General features: G+C 41.5%; 1 pseudogene; it reads right to left on the bottom strand.

Moving 5' to 3' along the window:
• Positions 1 to 20,022, bottom strand: part of LOC103985216 (1,4-alpha-glucan-branching enzyme 1, chloroplastic/amyloplastic-like) — a 118,236-nt pseudogene that overhangs the window by 93,450 nt on the left and 4,764 nt on the right.

Below are 20,022 nucleotides of genomic sequence, written 5' to 3'. Positions count from 1 at the left end.
ATTCATCCCTCATTAGAAAGTCAACTTGAAAAACTAAGCAGCTCATCTTAAATCTTCACTCTCAACCAGACTCATATTATCCAATACAAAAATTACATAGGAACAGTGTATATGCTATAGATCCAATTCATTCTGATGGAAACTAGGAATTTTAATGCTTCAAGCATTAGGTTGTCTCTTAGAAGGTGCAAATCTCATTTGGTCTATATAGTCTATGAAGCAAAATCTGTTTACTAGGAAATATTTATTTCAGATCAGAATAGTTCAGAAGCAAGATACAGGATTGGCCCTAATAGTGACACCAAGGTTCGCCATACAACGATGTCACGAACAAAGCTATAAACAAGATGTTCAATGTAATGCTCGTGTATATCTGTGTCTTTCGATTTTGTTCATGCTTTCCACAGCATGTAAAGGGCTTGTAGTAGGTTTGGCAGCCCCATTTTGATTGGATTTTACTGTCGTTTCAGGCTTGTAAATGTAAGTTGTGTGTAGTCGTCGCATATTGGCAAAACTACCCAAAAACAAGCCATCCAAGTGGTCATTTTGGGCAAGGTCTTTAATTTTGAATAATACCGCTCATATCGGGCTGTAAGTACCGGTCCGCCAGCAGACCGGTACACGGACAGCCTGCTACCGGGCAGTACCATCGATTGGGCTATTTCCACCCGACGATGACCGAGGGAGAAGAAACAAGAGGGAGAAGGGGAAGAAAGAAAATGGAGAAGAGGGGTACCTGCGCCACTCTCACTCCTCTTCTCATCCGCGCAGGAAGAAGAATCCTCTGCGTAGTGGTGAGAAGAGGCGACATCATATACATATATACAATATGTATATATATATACATATATATATATATATATTTATATATATATATATATACACACATATATATATATATACATATGTATGTATATATATATACATACATATGTATATATATATACATACATATGTATAAATATATACATATATATATATACAATGTCGTTTTCTTGTGACATCGCCTCAGTGACGCCACCCCGCGTGGGGAGAAGAGAGGTGACGGCGCTGAGGCGACATCGCAGATTTTTTTTTACTTATATATATATATATATATATATACAATTTTAAATAATACCGCCCGCCCAGTATGGGCGGTATATATCGGTCCATCAGCTGACCGGTACACGGACCACCCGTTACCGAATGGAATGGTATATATATATTTTTTTTTTATTTATATATAAATATTTTTATAAAAAGCGACGTCGCGTCGCCTTTTATAAAAATAATTTATATATAAATATATATATATATATATATAAACGAGGCGACATCGCCAAATTATATATATATATATATATATATATATATATATATATATATATATATATACATATATATATACCTATATATATACATATATATAGGCGACATCATCTTGTTTTTCTGTGACATCACCTCGTTTTTTCTGCGACATCGCCTCGACGACGTCGCCCCATGTGGGGATAAGAGAGGTGACATCGTAGAAAAGGTCTTTTTTTTACTTTCTATATATATATACACACACACACACCTAGCGGTATACCGAAATATACCGCTCAGTGTACAGTGTACCGTACCGAGCGAATATCGGAACTCCAGTATGGTACGAAATTTCAATCCTTGATTTTGGGGGTTTTCTAGCTCCGTGGAGTGGTACGAAGTGTCAACCAATACAACACCAAGGAGATACCCGGGTGACACATGGTTGGATGGACTTTTAGGGCAGTGTCTAGGGCTAGTACGCTGCCTTGTTTCGTAGCAATGTCATGTGGACACTTGCGGGGACTTTTGGTCGTTGCAAACTACCTTAGACCCTTTGTCATGCAACTGTTCAAATCTTACGAAGTCTATGTTTATAATTTGCATTGCCTATCAAATGTTTACTGAAATGGCTACTTGTGGATCCCGAGTTAAACGTTTCTCTAACCCGTCTTCTCTTTTATAAGTCCTTAAGGGACTATAAGAACTTTCGGAGAAGCTGACCCTTTGCAAGCAGACACGCAAGGGTGCCGCTACACAACTTAGGCAAAAACCAGCTAAGTCCGTGACAGATGATGTCAAAACAAGACAAGCACACTTAGAAACGCTTGGCATGCAAACATGGGGGACCTAGCGAGGTTGCATGTAGGGCAGCCAGCACACGCAACCGTTTGAGGGAAACGAGCATAGATACGTAGGGAAATGAGTCGCTTAGAGGAGCTGGCATCCAAGATTAGCGTTCAGAGAAATGGCCAACCCTTCATGAGAGAGGCACCACGAGGACAAGCAAGTTGGGAAGAATATGTAGCGCACAAAGGTTGAGATGGATGAATTCGAGCTACGGCTCGACGTTGGCAACCAAACTTGACGATACTTAGGGCACGCGAGGCACTTGGCAAAAGATGAAACCGTGCAAGGTGGGATGGGTTGCTAAGCGACCAAAAGAGTTATGCAAAGCTCACAGAAGTGAGGGGAATTGCTAACTCGAAGAATTCGATACTTATTTAAGGGCTTGTATGCGGATGATGGACTGGTCATGGCTATCCCAAGGCAACCGAAACTCGAGACCATGGAGCATTAAAACTTTCTCTTTGGCATAGAAAGGATACGTCTGTAGGAAGTTGAAGTATGTAGTAAGTTCAGCATGCTGCTAGGCCTTGAGGGGCACAACAGGGGTTATATTGGCAAAGAGTTGTAGTCTGTCTTTCCATGAATCAAGAAAAACTACTCGGTGAACACAAAAGTGTTAAAGCAGGTGATCAAAAGGGACGAAGAAGCAACAACAGGTCTGAAAGGACTTTATTACCCAAAACTAAGCATTTGCTAAAATAGAGATGGACTCGGAGGAGTACCATGATGCCATAGAAGCGGATCCACCAATCATGAAGAAAGGGACGCTGATGTGAGACGACGGATAGTAGGGCCACAGGCATGACAACGCCATGTACCACAGAGGTGGGACTTCTATGGAATCATCGATCCCTTACCCTCATAGAGGGAGTGCACTTGGTTATAAAAAGGGTCGAAGAGGTAGAAAATATAGAGGCAAACTCCAAGTACCTAGATAAGGCTGAAAGGTAGAGGCCAGGGAACTTCGTAAGACCAGTGTCAATGGACTTTCATCAAAATAGCCAAAAGTGGGGGACTTCGGATAAATGAAGGAGTCCTCGACCAAGGAACGAAGTAAGTAGTAGCTTTTCTACTCAAGAGGAGTAGGTAACAGAAATGATGGAGAACGGTACAATCCCAAAATCGACCAATACTATTGGACGCTTGCTCCAAATCGAGATAAAATTTTGCTCTTTCGGACAAAACTTCTTGCATTCCAGAAGTTCAATGGCAATGAGAAGGCGAATCACACTAGTTAACTCCACACGAGGAGTGTAAACACTTCGGGTTCTTTGGAAGTGTGAAAAAAAAGTAGGCAAAGGTTGGTAACTAACTCGATGCATGGAGCAAGGTATGCAATATTGTACCATACCGGTGTTTCGAGGTTGGCTCGGTATGGTACGGTACCATGTACCGCTCGGTACGCCCTAGCATACCGAGCGGTACACCTAATTTAGGTGTAAAACCCTCCGAAAATACCTGAAAATAAAAAAAAGTTAGGACAGGGTTTTTATGTTAGAAATAAATATAGTAATATCATAAGTTTAGCAAAATCAATATAAATTAGGTAAGAATAGTATCGCATATCTTTTTCGGGCTTTGAAGAATACCTTGTGCAAGCTTCGTATTTCAGTCCATTACGAATTGTCCTTATGTAAATATTAAAATATCTACAAAAAAATCATTTGAATAAGGGAGCACAAATGTGAGAAAAAAAGAGTTTGTAGAGTTTAGAAGAGTATGAGAATATAATGGAATATCCTTTTGTAGAGTTTAGGAGAGCACAAATATGAGAAAAAAAAAGTTTGAGATAGTTTAAGAGAGTATGAGAATGTAATGGAGTGAAATAGGAGAGAAGAAGGGTTTAAATACTATGAGAAAGGGCTCCAATAGTCAATTTGACCGTTGGAGCATTATAGCACTGTTACAGTGCGGTAACGATCGAAATCGGTCAAATAAGAAGGGTTTAAATACTATGAGAAAGGGCTCCAACGGTCAATTTGACCGTTGGAGCATTGTAGCACTATTACAGTGCGGTAATAGTCGAAATCGATCGTTACCGCTCTGACCGTTGGAGCACTGTAGCATTGTTACAGTTCGGTAACGGTCGAAATCGACCGTTACCGAGTTATGCTGGGCGATAACGGTAGAAATTTCGATCGTTACCGCCCGATATTACCTCGTATCGTCCGATACGGGGCGCTTTCAAAAGTTTCGCCCGATAGCGGGTGGTCCGCGTACCAGTATGTCGTCGGACCGGTACCATTCGAAATTGTATACCTTAGCATGGAGTACAACCCTCGATGAGGCAGACGAAGTCAAGTACTTTTTACCTTCTCACCCTTAAGAGAATTGGCGAAGCCGAGTACCCCAATTCTCTTATTTATCCAATAGAGGAGCTCTGCACATGTTCAAAGACCGTTTGAAGAAAGTGGAAGACAACAATTATCAAATCCTCAACAATAGTTATTCATGCTACCAAGAGTAAACTGTCCTCTTCATTTCCCAATATAATGTCAATCGAAAGCAAAAAATAATTCAAACCTACTTGAAGGCAACAACTAAGTGGAAGAGAAATCGATGGGCCAATTTTACAGAGGAAAGACCTCAGAAACTTTAAAGTCTACGAGGCAATGCTCGTTAAAGCTCCAACAAGTATCCACCTAATTCATGCGACATGAGACGTTTGAGAGACCGACGCATAACAAGGAATGTCATTTTCTTCATTTGAATGATCCATAGGAACCAACAAGGATCAACACAACTCAACTGACCCCACACCAAAATTAAGAGTCATTAGCGAGTTGAAGCAGCATGATGGATCAAAGTTTGACTATTTAACAGTAGCGGCGAAGAGCAGTTGAGAGCCAAGAGGCGCGTTGCAATTGGAGCAGATGATTGAAGATTCAGCAAAGATGAGAAGTAATGTCCATAATGGCTTTGACGAGGACGGTAAAGGAATAAGTGGGAGAGAATATCATATACAAAGCCATAAATAAGGTGTTCGATGTAATGCTCATGTATATATGTCTTTTGGTTTTGTTCATGCTTTATACAGTATATAGAGAACTTGCAGTAGATTTGGAAGCCCGATTTTGGTTAGCTTTTATGATCATTTCAGGCTTCTAAATGTGAGTTGTGTATAGTCGTCACGTAAAGGCAAAACTACTTAGAAACAAGCCATCCAGGTAGCCATTCTGGGGGTTTTCTAGCTACGCAATGTGGTGCAGAGTGTCAGCCAACACAACACCCAGGAGCTACCTTAGTTGCACATGGCTGGATGGGCCTTTGGGGTAGTGTCTAGAGTTTGTTTGCTATCTTATTCCATAAAAATGTCATGTAAGCATTTGTCGGGACTTCTGGCTATGGCATACCACCTTAGACCCTTTATTATGCAACCATTCAAAGCTTGCAAAGTCTATGTTTGTAATTTGCATTGCTTATCAAGTGTTTGTTGAAATGGCTACTTGTAGATCCTGAGTTAAACGCTTTCTCTAGCCCGTCTTCTCTTTTGTAGGTCCTTAAAGGATAATAAGAAGTTTTGAGGAGGCTGACCCTTTGTAAATGGACACGCAAAGGTGCCACATAACTCAGGCAAAGCCAGCTAAGTTCGTGACAGCGGGGTACGCTCGGTATAGGTGGTACATATCAGTCCAACAAGATACCAATACAGACGGTATATATTGATTTGTCGGTATGCCCCAATATACCATGTATTAGTATGTCGATATGATTTGGTACGTACTATACCGACAATCGATTGGCACATCAATTCGAACCGATAAGCCAAACCATAAGTGACACACACTAATACCAATTTGAATGCTATAAATACTAGCATATATTGCAATATCATAAATTTTATGAACACCTAAATTCAAGATAGCAGTTGTCGACTATGTTTAAGTAAATAGTAGTTTAAAATGGCCCTCTATCATGATTGTAAAGCTAAGCCAAATGACTTAGTTTGAAATAGCTTTTTAAAAAACAAACTTGCATAATGAAGATTTACATCTTTAAAAGAGTACTAGTTATCTGAAACTATTACTAAAAATAAAAAATAACCATAGCCTAGTGCATGAGACCCCCATTAATGCAGAGCCTTAGGAGAGTCAACATATGGTCGTACCCCAACACATAGAAAGGTTGTTGGTGTTTTGTTGATCAATTAAAAACTTCATATTTGTAACCAAGGAATGTTGTACCACCCAAAATGGTACGGTATGGGTGGTACCGGGCGTTGGCCGATACGTTAACCACCTCCGTTTCGAGCAATCCAATTAAAATAATAAAAAATAGAAAAGTGATGGGGCCTTGTCCATCTCATATTAGGCTTGTGAGCATGAGCCCTCTTCTCACGTATAATGCCACTGCTTCTTCTCATCCTCTTATTTCTTTTACTCCTTTCTCCTCCACCGCTTCCTTTTCTTCCTTCTTCTTTCTCCCTCCTTCGTTCCTCCATCGCCCCTTCCTCTTCTCCCTCTTTTTCTGCCTCGCCAAAACACTAGTGTGTTGATACACCAATATGTACCGGTCCTACAAATCGTCGAGACAGGTCTGATACCCAAATCATCGAACCTTTGTTTGTAACACTAGCATTGTGACTGTCTTCAATATACACAAGAGTGACGAGCAAAACAAAGAATAGCAGAACCTTTTAAGGCATCTACAGCACAACTTCAATCAGTCAATTGCTAACATTCTGGATTAAAAGTGGTCCGATAATGGTCGCACAGCTACCATCTTAATTATTGTGTACTATTAATGTAAATTTGCTTTGCATATCTCAAGTGCCATGACTTCTAATGAATACAGATATTTAGAAACTCTAGTAATTAATTATACCACAAAGGAAAGCATATCATTAGCAGATAAAGCTTTCATGAATATCCAAGACAATAGTTTATACTTTATACTCACTGTCAGATGAATAGATGCCTATTGTTTTGGTAGATGATGGTGCATGAAGGACATCCCACTAGTCCAAGGAGCCCAGAGCACATGAAAGACAAAGAACTTAAGTACCATACCCATTCCGTGTGTATTGGCTGATATTTACTATGCCAAGGCAAACATGGACAGGCTATGGTTATGACACTTATTATCACGCCAGTTCAGAGAATGGCTGGAAAGGCACACATAACATATATTGGAAAATATTGTCCCAGTTGCCACCTAACGTAAACACATCCATGCACTAATCACTGATTTCCACTTTAATGGAATGGCAGCATGCTGATGACCAAGAACCATGTTACAATTGTTGAATCTCGGATTTTGATGATGAAGTCAATTGTCATTTGTTGTCTAATCTATGTGTTGAGATAAGTGTGCAGGATTAACTACGATAAAAGTTAGACAAGCAGCAGGAGTTGCGCCGGAGTCAAGTTCATGATCACGTTGGGAGTTCGAGAGTTCGACAGAAGTTCGGACGGTCGTCGGAGGTTCTACGAGAACAGATCCGAGAAGTCCAGAAGCTTTCCAAGCGAAGCTCATCGGAACTCGCCAAGTGGATCGTCGCAAAGTCCAGGAGTTTGCCGGAAGTCCGCAGGAGCATCACCGAGGGTTCATCGGATGATCGACGGAAGTTCGCCAGAAACTCGCCGGAAGAAGCGATTGACGCACTGAAGCAAAGCTGCAGAAATTGTCTTAGATCTAATCGTAGTTAGCACGTTGATTAAGCTGAAAAATGGGAGGTGATCCCATTAGCTTAATCTTGGGGCAATTGGGCCCCTGAAAGACTGAAATTAGGCCGAATGGAGCTAACCATTCGGACCCTGATTACATCAGGAGGTGCAACCGCCTAGGCCAGGAGGTGGCACCGCCTGGGCTAAGTCTCCCAGCGAGACTGGGCGGTGCAACCGCCCCAGCCAGGAGGTGGCACCGCCTGAGCTCAGTCTTCGAGCTAGACTGGGCGGTGCAACCTCCCTGACAGAGAGGTGGCACCGCCTGAGCTCGGTCTTCGAGCTCTGGCAGAGAGGTGCAACCGCCTCAGTCAAGAGGTGGCACCGCCTGGGGCTCAGTCTCCGAGCCAGACTCAGGCGGTGCAACCGCCCCTGACACAAAGGTGCAACCGCCTGGGCTCAGTCTTCGAGCTCTGCCAGGCGGTGCAACCTCTCCAGTCAGGAGGTGCAACCGCCTGGTCCCGGAATTCCGGGATTTGATCGTTTTGAGCTCCAAATTTGAATTGGGTTGGGGCCTATAAATACCCCACCCATTCAGCACTGAAAAGATACAGACCTACACCGAATTCTTGATCTTTTCTGTGATTCTAAGAGCTCAAAGTTGTGTAAAGTCCTAAAGTTCTCCTCTTTCTGTTCTTCAAGTCTTGAGTTGTAAAGAGAGGAGAGAAAGGTCCTGTAAGGGTTGTCTCCTGAGCCCATCAAAAGGAGTGAATCTGTAAAAGGGCAGTTGGCCTTCGCCTATTGAAGGAAGGCCTCTAGTTGACGTCGGTGACCTCGTCGGTGGAGGAAGCCAAAAGTGGAGTAGGTCAAGACTGACCGAACCACTCTAAATCTCTGGTTTGCGTTTAGTTTGAGTACTTTATCATTACTGCAAACCTCCTACATAGCTACTGCTCTCTGCGCCTTTACAAACAAGTTTCTAAGTGCTGATCTTTCCGAATTTGCATTCAGACGTAAATCGGTGTTTTCATACATTACAGTTTACGTTTACGTTTTGATTCTGCAAAACTGTCTTCTGCGCTTTTACGAACAAGTTTCTAAGTGTTGATCTTTCCGAATCTGTATTCAGACGTAAATCGATGTTTTCATACATTACAGTTTACGTTTACATTTTGATTCTGCAAAACTGTCTTCTGCGCTTTTACGAACGAAGTTTCTAAGTTCAGATCCCTTTAAAACTGCGTTTAGACGTAAACTGTGCAAACTGTGTTTAGACGTAAAACTGTGTTTTAGACGTAAACTACTTTTAAACGCAAAACAACGTTTAGACGTAAAACTGCGTTTAGACGCAAACTACGTTTAGACGTAAAACTACGTTTAGACGTAAAACTGTGTTTAGACGTAAAACTGCGTTTAGACGCAAACTGCACTGCGCTTAGACGCAATCTGATCTTAGACGCAAACTGCGCTTAGACGCAAACTACATTTAGACGCAAACTGTGTAAACTGCGCTTAGACGCAAACTGTGTTTAGACGTAAACTGCACTTAATCATAAGTATTCTTAGAATCGACTTTTGCATCAAAATAGTTTTATCAAATGAACGCAGCTTTCGTTTTTAATCGCTGAAAGATTTCCGCTGCACTAATTCACCCCCCCCCCCCTCTTAGTGCTCTCGATCCTAACAACAATCAGCATGCTACGGCTCGAGCTTGTTTCATGCTCCATGTGAGTCATGTATGAGTTTTGTCCACAGTCAACTTATTAGCCTATTCTCAGCATAGTACGGGGTACATGCCATGACATCAATACCATGATTATCATTATTACGAAAGTGCAAAGGCAATAACACAGACTCACAGAATATATATATATATATATATATATATATATATATATATATATCGATGAACACATACAATCAAGTACCCATGGAACAAACCTTTACACGTGAGCCATGCTGAATAGGTGGCGAGCCATCGGCATTATTAGGCAAAAAGACCTCCCAAGCGCCGTATTCATTCTGTACCCAATCAACCAATAACAATCAGCACATAAAACCAAAGACATGATACATGTATGAATGAACCTTATATTGTATTCAGCAAGAATTTGCCATGAAATAATTGTTATGTAGACAATATAAATAATGGGTATTGAAGTCAATCAATCAACAGGGGAAAGGAATATAAGAATGTTATTCCTAAAACTTAGAGCAGAAGGGATAAGAAAAATCAGCACAAACAACAGTAATTTCTCTAGAATGGTTTAGCTGGTTTCCACATTTCAAGAATCATCATACATAATGTCGTACTGCAGTTTCATATTGCAGAACAAGCTCTGTTTGTTACTGGCAAGTTGCAACCATGATAAACAACCTATATAATAAAGAAGGCAAAGAATCACATCTATCAGTTCTTTAACATATTCTCAACAATAAAGAAGTTAGCTTTAAACACAAAAACATGACAGAAAAGACCAAATAAGCATTATAAATCAACCTACAACAAACAGAAAAATATCATCCCAACAGGCAATCAAATTTCGGGACAAATGGCCATACCCGAGTCATGACATTTGCATTGGGGTTCCAATTGTTAAAGTCTCCTATGAGTGTTGCCCACCGAAGACCAAAACCAAGCATTTATTTTTGAAAGATGCTGAGGGACACACAGAACATAAACTAAAGTAAAGAATTTCAAAATTTTCACAAAACATGTAAAGTAAAGAGTTTTACAGATAGCTAAACTGCTAAAGTAAAGAATTTCACAAATTTTGAATTGGTCAATCTTAAAAGCTAATTCTTATCTACTTCAACAAAGAACAGATATATTAAGCACAGAGTGAATGTTCAAAAGGAAAGTTAACAACGTGCCTTGCAAACTTTGTTTATATTGATCATATAAGTATTGTTAGTTTTAATTCTTCAGCATGCTGACAAAGGATATATATGTGTGTGTGTGTATATATATATATATATATATACACATATGTATAAATATAAATATATGTATGTATGTATGTATATATATATATATATATATATATATATATATATATATATATACATACATATATATATGTATATATACATATGTATGTATGTATATATACATATATATATATATATATATACATATATATATATATATATATATATGTAAGACTGAGAGAGAGAGAGAGAGAGGAATAACTTTAGCTAGAAGATACAGAAAATAGCTAGAGCATAAGAATGAAATAAAACAAAGGGTTTACCTTCACATGCATGCATGTCGCATTGTCACATGAATACAAAGCAAGCAAAATCTTGACATGTATAACACGCAGCTCAAATCTAGTACTACGAGGACCTAGTCTGCCAAGAAAAGTTCAGATTTAATGTGCTTAACATCTAGAAACTTTGGGAAGCAATTACTCTCAACCAGTTTCAAAAGTTCAGACTTTATGAATTATCAGACTCTGAAGCTCCTAAGAATCATATTGATTGATTATGCTTATGTAATTGCTAATGAGATAGTATTTTACACACTCTTTCAGCAAGAATCTTGCCTATGGAACACAACTAAAAGCTTCTGGAATTACAAAGTTTACCATGAAAACAAGGGTTATTTTCTACATGATTGTTCAAGATGATGCTATTCTGTACATAGCATTCAGCATGTCTCTATCAAGATCTTAAATTTCGAATAATACCATCCGGTATGGGCGGTACATACCGGTCCGTCAACAGATCGGTACATGGACTGCCCATTACCAGGTGATATATATATATATATATATATATAGGGCGACATCGCATCGGCGACGTCACTATTTATAAAAATATTTATATATAAAAAAATCATATATATATATATATATATATATATATATATATATATATATTTATATATATATATAAGATTTTGGCGACGTCGCCTCATTTTTCAGCGACGTCGCCCCGTGGCGAGAAGAGAGAAGCAACGTCGCCGAATTTTTATTATATATATATATACCGTTCGGTATACAGTACCGTACCGTACCGAGCAAATGTCGAAACTCTGGTACGATACGATATTTCAATCCTTGATCTCAATAAAAGATCAGAATAGTTCAACACATGAGCATGTAATCAATATCAAATTATAACAGTCTTTTAGAACAGATATGAATAGAAATATTGATATGCAATAGATACCAACTACAACAGACTCATCAAAGAAAATATGTTGTAACAGTATATAGATAGAAATAGGATTCAAAACAGGTGCAAATGTGCATTTTTCATGTATAGAATATGTTGCAATAAATAATTGATGCCTAATGGACACATCAAAGAAAAATTCTTGGAAGACTTGAGAATATGAGAAAAAGAACATGAGTAAATGGTTACATTACAAACATAAATACAGAAAAAGGCAAAGCATGCAGATGGCTAGCTAATCATTATGTACATTTAGAGATTTTAATTTGTAGTTTTTGTTCATCCTAGCACCTTTTAATTAATTTTCAGCGATCCATACAGGGTTCCTATGATAGGGATGAGTCTACTATGGTTAATGGACTTCGGTCGCAATATTCGTTAATGAAAAATATAGCATACAGTTATAATAGAATCTCACACAGAGAGCAGAGAACTCAATCAATATCCATATTTGCACCATAGAAATTTTTAATTGTAATTTTCCAAGTATGGTTGTGTTTCTGCAAATCTGGATATCAACTCTCAATGGTGCCTGAAGAGGTAGTGCAAGCCCTATGAAAATTTTAGTAGAAATGATCACAATAGGATATCAATGGTGGACCAAGCGGCGCACTTCAGTGAGGCACCACTTGGGCGCTCTCCTGAACCGAATGCCTCGGGTAAGCGCCCAATTCAAATGAAGCAATCAAACTAGACTTTTAAGTTTGGTTCGGTTCGATATGGGCTAGTTGGTTCAATTTAACCAACTAGATGCTTTCTTACCCGCAAAAGCCACCTCCCGCACCCCTGCGTAACCCCAAGCCATCAACCCTAGTGTAGCTTCTGCCTTCGCCGCCAACACTTTCTGTCGCTGCCTCCATCGCAGACGCAGAAAATCGAGGCTTCCTCTGTCGTCGATGGATGGGTCCAACGGTCAAGCCTTCATCCGCAGCTTCCTTCTGCCACTGCTACTTCCATGTGTAGCTCCTACCACCGTCGAGGGAGAGGACTGCAGCTTCCTCCACTACCGATGGACACCTCTTAAGCTTCCTCCGCCCACGACGACGTCGTCCGCAGCTTCTGTCGCTACCACTGTTGTCGTCCCTCGCTGTCAATTCTGCCGTTCTGTCACGGACAAACTTCTAAACAAGATGTTTGATGTAATGCTCATGTATGTCCGTGTCTTTTGGCATGTTCATGCCTTGTACAACATGTAGAGGGGCGGCCGAAGGCTTAATAGTCCCATTTTAGTTGGGTTGGTGGCCTCTTTAGGCTTATAAATAAAGGTTGTGTCATGTGGACACGTGCGAGAGATTTTCGGTCTGTAATGGACCATTTTACCCTTTGTTGTGCCACTGTTCAGAGCTTGTAAAGTCTGTTTGTAATTTGCATTGTCTATGAAGTGTTTTTCAGATATGTTTGCTTGTGGATCCCGATTGAGGCGTTCTATCTAGCCCGTTCTCTCTTTTGTTGGTCCTAAGGGACAATGGGAGACTTCGGGGAGGCTGACCTCTGCGGACGGACACGCAAGGGTGCCGCACGACTTAGGCAAAACCAGCTAAGTCCGTGACATATGGTATCAGAGCGGGACAAGCACTCATAGAAACACTTGACATGCAAACGTGGGGGACCTAGCGGGGCTGTGTTGAGGGCAGTCAGTACACGCGCGACCGTTTGGGGGAAAACGGGCATGGAGATGTAGGGAAAAGGAGTCGCTCGGAAGAGCGGGCATCCGACATTGGCATTCAGAGGAATGGCCAACCCTTCGCGCAAGAGGCACCACGAGAACAGGCAAACTTGGAAGAATGCGGAGCGCACAAAGGTTGGGATGGCTGAGTTTGAGCTACGGCTCAACGTTGACAACTATACTTAATGGTGCTCAAGGCAAGCCAGGCGCTTGGTAAAGGATGAGACCATGCAAGGTGGAATGAGTTGTTCAGCGATCGAAAGAGTTGTGCAAAGCTCACAGAGGTGAGGGGAATTGCTAACTCAAAGAATTCGATACTCATGCATGAGCTTGTATGCGGACGATGGAATGTTCGTGGCCATCCCAAGGCGACCGAAACTTGGCGCCATGGAGCATTGAAACTTTCTCTTCGACATGTGAAGGATACGTCCGTAAGAGGCTGAAATGTGCAATGAGTTCAGCATATTGCTAGGCCTTGAGGGGTGCAGCGGGGACTGTATTGACGGGGAGTCGCAATCTAGCAAGTGCGTTTGCAGGAGGCAGAACAATGCACAGTTTGTTCAGCAGATCGGAGTAGTCCAAGGGGATGGTGGTCTCCGAAACGAAGAGAGATGTTGCTCCAATGGGACAGTTATCCAGGAGGGATAAGTCTCGGCTCTCCAGAGGGAGAATCATCTGAGACGGACCTCACATGTTGAGGAGGAGTACCTCAACAAACAACAACTCCACGAAGCTCGATGGACTGAGCAAGCGGCGAGGAGTCGTCGCATGATCTCGCTTGAGAGAATGCATTGGTGGATGGATTGCGAGATCAAGTGGGGGAGCGACCTAAAGCAACTTAAATGGAGGCACTCTTGGAGTCGATATGGAGATCGGACTCAAGGGAGGGCTGACCCGTGGAATGGTGGGCGCGAGGGCCACCATCGACTCAATGCAAAAACGAGGAGCGGAGCAACTTGGGTGTAACTTGGCGAAGTACCCGAGCCGCATGAAGGGAGCCAACATAGAAGTTGGAACATGGAGCAGAGGCACAGTGCTTTCCTTAGACAGAGGTCAAGGACATGAACTCTTGTAGAGGCAAGAGTAGGATCATGTTGTTCCATGGATCCTTCATTCTAACGGAGCGGACTCATCTTGCATGGTGCCAAAGACGAAGGGAGCTTCTGGGCACATGCACCTTATCTCGAAGGAGCATTTGATGGAGGAACTAAGGCGACTTAATTTGCGGAGGCGAAGTTGGGTTCAGAAGACCTTAGCACGGGGCAAGAGGACGCAGAGGCGGGTACTCTTGAAGAATATGCCACAGTGTTGCCATTCAAGTTGCCATGAAGGAAGCAGTGCGCAGCGAAGATTGTGCTGGTAGGGGCAGAGGCCCAGGATCCAAACAATGGTGCACAAATTACAGTGAAGTCAGTGGACTTCGGGAGCTACTAGGCAACGGACTGACTTAGAGCGGTGCTTCATCTAGGTGTGACCCAAGAGTGGGTGGATGAAGGTCGATTGCCAAAAGAGCGAACAAAATCGAAGGTGGAGGAGACCCTGCGATATATTGGCAAAGGCCACACATGGAGGGTTCACAATTCGAGTTTTTCCACAAGGATCAGAATGCAATGGAGATGTCACCAGGAGGCGACATGGTGCAGCGGATCGTGGTGGAACAGTTCGTGGCAATGCGATACACACGACTTAGTCCCGGGAGGGACTAGATCATATGGAGGTATGATCGGGAGCTACTGGAAGCTCCACTTCGGTGAACAACACGACGGCAAGAAGGGCTATGGATTCAAGGAGTGAAGGCCATGGTACCGCAGAGGCGGGTCCTCCAGGCGTGCATCGAATTTTGCATCGGATGAAAGCCTTGGTCATTAGCATATGGGGGCTATGTTCCACCAAGGAAAAAGTTCGAACGCAAGTACCAGGGAGTCCCATGGGAGGGACTTGATCATGCAGAGGTATGATCGAAGTAGCTGGAGAGTTGGACTGCTCCAGAGCTCATATTCGCTTAAGGGAGCCCGACAAGTCAAAGGACAAGGTCGAGTAAGCGAACGTTGCTACCAAGGAAGCTAAGGAGAACAGAATCGGTGCAAACCCTACAACGTGATGGCAGAGGCCATGCATGGGAGTTGCAGTCTGTCTTTCCATCGACCAAACAGACTGCTTGGAGAACACAGAGGTGTTAAAGCAGGGGGTCGAAAGGGGCGAGGAAGCGACGACGAGTCTAGAGGGACTTAGCTACCCAAAATCAAGTAATCAGTTAGAATGGAGGTAGACTCGGAGGAGTGTCACGGAGGCATATCTACTGATTGTGAAGAAAAGGGATGTAGATGCGAGGCAACGGATAGTAGTGCCATGGGCATGACAGCGCCATGGTACCGCAGAGGCGGGACTTCCGTGAAGATCATTGATCCCTTGCTCTCATGGAGGGAGAGCGCTTGGTCGTGAAAGGGGCCGAGGAGGTGGAGCATGCAGAGGCAATCTCCAAGTACCGAGACAAGGCTGAAGGGCAAAGGCCGAGGAACTTCGTAAGACCGGTGTCAATGAGCTTCTCATCAAGATAGCCGAAAGTGAAGGACTTTGGGTCATGCAAGAGTGCATAACCAAGGAACAAAGCAGGCAGTACGTGGTGCTGTACCTTTGCTACTCAGAGGAGTAGGTGGCAGGGTTGATGGAGAAGATGGTACAATCCCAGAGGCGACCAAACCTATGAGAGAATTACTCCAAGTTGGGGTGAAAACTTCCTGCATTCCAGAAGTTCGATGGCATTGAGAAGGTGAATCATAGTAACTAACTCAACGCAAGGAGTGCAAACACTCCAAGTGCTTCAGAAGTGTGAGCAAAGAGTAGGCGAAGGCTAGTAACCAACTCGATGCATGAAGTACAACCTCGAGGAAGCGGGCGAAGTCAAGTAACCTTTGCCTTCTCAACTCTTAAGAGAATGGGCGAAACCGAGTACCCCAATTCTCTTATGTATCCAGCAGAGGAGCTCTGCACAAGTTCAAAGGCCCTTCGAAGATAATGGAAGACAATAGTTGTCAAATCCTCACAAATGGTGATCAGTGCTACTGAGAGTAGATTGTCCGCTTCATTTCCCAACGAAATACCAATCGAAAGCGGAAGTGATACGAGCCTACTTGGATGTGACAACTAAGTGAAAGAAGAGTCAATGAGCAAATTTTGTGGAGGAAATACCTAAAACTTCAGAAGTTTGCGAGACGATGCTCGTTAAAGCTCCAACAAGCATCCACCCAGTTCAAGCAGCATGAGGAATTTGAGAGACTGGCGCAGTAAGGATGGTCTTTTCCTTCATCTGGGGGATCCGCAGGAATCAACAAGGATCAACATAACTCAGCCAACCCCACACCAGAGTCAGAGTCATTAGTGAGTTGAAGCAGCATGGCGGATCAAAGGTTCAACTACTCAAAAACAACAGCGGAGAGCAGCTAGGAGCCAAGAGGCGCATTGTAGCTGGAGCAGAAGATTGAAGAATCAGCAAAGGCGATGAGTTATAGTGTCGACAAAGGCTTCAACGAGGACGTCGAAGGAATAAGTGGGGGAGAATGTCACGGACAAACTTCTAAACAAGTTGTTTGATGTAATGCTCATGTATGTCCGTGTCTTTTGGCATGTTCATGCCTTGTACAACATGTAGAGGGGCGGCCGAAGGCTTAATAGTCTCATTTTAGTTGGGTTGGTGGCCTCTTTAGGCTTGTAAATAAATGTTGTGTCATGTGGACACATGCGAGAGATTTTCGGTTTGTAATGGACCATTTTACCCTTTTTTGTGCCATTGTTCAGAGCTTGTAAAGTCTGTTTGTAATTTGCATTGTCTATGAAGTGTTTTTCAGATATGTTTGCTTGTGGATCCCGATTGAGGCGTTCTCTCTAGCTCGTTCTCTCTTTTGTTGGTCCTAAGGGACAATGGGAGACTTCGGGAAGGCTGACCTTTGCGGACGAACACGCAAGGGTGCCGCACGACTTAGGCAAAACCAGCTAAGTCCGTGACAGTTCGCAGCTTCCATCATGGCCGCTGTTGTCATCCGCCACTATCGCTGCTAGCGTCAGCAGCTTCCGCCACTATCACCCTGCAGTTTCCTTCACCGCCACCACTGTCATCCGAAAGTTCTACTGTCGATTACTTTTTCTCCCCCTCTTAATAGTTCTTTTCTCCCCCTTGCTTCACTCAGACATAGTTCTTTTCTCCCCCTCTTAATAGTTATTTTCTCCCCATCCGAAAGTTCCAGCACTTTCAGAGCACCTTGCTTAGTTTAGACGAGCGCCTAGCACCTCGGGTATTTTAGGATCTTGGCGTCTTTTGGTGCGTAACGCTTTTTAAATCACTAAATCTAGGATAATTCAAATTCAACCTTAAATATTTCATACTATCTTAAATTGTTCTCTCATCTTATGCCCTCCATTGAAGCTACTTTTAATCATCCATAAAAGAAAATTAGTTCATGTTCCATCTTTTCCAGAAACTACACACACCACATAATCTCATCTTAGCTACACTAAATTTTTGTACACATTATTTACTAACTGTCCAGGTGTCTCTCTATGGACATAGTTTCCATCAAAATTTACGATATTGATTCAAATACAAATATTGATACTCGATCTATACACATGAAAATGGCAGACTCTATTTCATAGTGAAATAGAGATCCACTAAATGTAGCACAAGAGAGCCAAAAGATCCTATGGCTTAATCAGATTAAATATTAATTATTAACCCTTAAATTGCCACATACATAGTAGAATAGAGATAGAAATTACTTTAGGAGAAGAGACACAAAAGTAAAGAGAAGAAAAAAATGAATAAGGAAATACACCTGGCATCCAATACACACTTTAGAAATATACCTGGCACGAGACTAGGACTTGTCAAGTAAAACCCTTTTTGCTCGATACCCTTAACTAATTTAGAGTTGCATGAAAGTGTAGCTATTAAGTTTATCTATCTATCAAGTCTACCTCTCTAACTAGAAATAATGGTATCCTATTATGGCATTGGAGGTTCATCTCCCTATTCCAAAACTTTTTGCAAGTTTCTCAGTTTTGGTGGATGCCTATGCCACTTCACAAACACATTTGTAACGACACATGTATCCCTACAAAAATCTTCACGTGGTTAGCCATCAAGAGAAAACAAACTCAAGAGATATTCTTTTCAGAAAAGGCTTCGATGAAATGCGGGTCATGCTCCATGAAACTGACCTAGAGAATATTGGCTGTAGTCTCAATTCTTCTTAAACAGCCTCTCCTCCATCAACATTAACTTATTTTTATGATGAATCCATGTCACAGTAAATATGTATATTTTGACTATGTACTAGCTTATATAAATGTGATGTTAGTTAAATATTAAGAAGAACTGTGACTACTGGTAGGTTTGGATAAAGGTTTGTCACACTACTAATAATGTTGAGCAGTCAAAAGATCCTAGAAATGGCAATTTAAATAGTTGACATCATGCAAGATGCTCAAGAGTCTTAATGTTATTTCAGGTCTAATACGAACTATCATGGATCAAAAGTTATAGCAAACAAAGTATCAAATCTTGCAGAAACATTAAAAGAAAGAAAAACTATTTGGTTAAGTGCAAGATCCAGAATTTACGAAAGTAAGGGTAAGGGAAAACATTAGCCAGACTCAGATAGGATCATGCCTCAAGCACAAACAATCAATGGAATGGAAAAAACCACTTTCATTATTTATATAAGTTATTTAGTGCCCTTTCTTTTTAGAAATTTTAGGAACTCTTTGAAGCACATGTTAACACATGCCTAAAATAGGTCTTGCAGACACCAACTCTAATTGGAATGCAAGTAAGAAACCTACTTGGAGAAACACCTTAAATAATCAATCAAAAGGCGCATGGAACCACAGATACTTCCAAAGTATTTCCTCATCTAATTCGACATTGATATAACAGAGCTGGCAATGTTAACTTAATACAAATATTGCTAAGATTGTTCCCACATCAGTAATCTTCACAGGCAATTAGTCTCAGTAAAGCATAATACAAAATAGGTATAATTTATCCAGTGAGGCACAAAGCTTAGAAGATCAATACCACCAAATATTTACTGACCTTTGCGCCCGGAGCCCATTCCCGATAAGTGATGCCACTAGCACTGGAATTTGGGGAAAAAAACAAACAATCTAGTAATTTAACTATCACAAACAAAATATTTATATATTTCCAGCTGGAAAAAGACCAAATACAAAATATATATTAAGAAAACCAATATATCTATCAGTAAAAATATTTGTACATAAAATACAAAGATGATTCCAGTGAATAATAAGAAATAAACTAATGTCAATCGTACAGGATATTGGACCGCATAAAAAGAAGAGAAAAGGACACATTGGAATCTATTCTGCAAGTTTCTCAATTTCTCTTACAGTCTCCTATTATAGCATAGGCTTTTT

The sequence above is a fragment of the Musa acuminata genome, chromosome BXJ1-5 (genome assembly GCF_036884655.1).
Source record: "Musa acuminata AAA Group cultivar baxijiao chromosome BXJ1-5, Cavendish_Baxijiao_AAA, whole genome shotgun sequence".
NCBI classification, from domain to species: Eukaryota; Viridiplantae; Streptophyta; class Magnoliopsida; order Zingiberales; family Musaceae; genus Musa; species Musa acuminata.
This window is presented reverse-complemented; position numbering and strand designations above follow the sequence as displayed.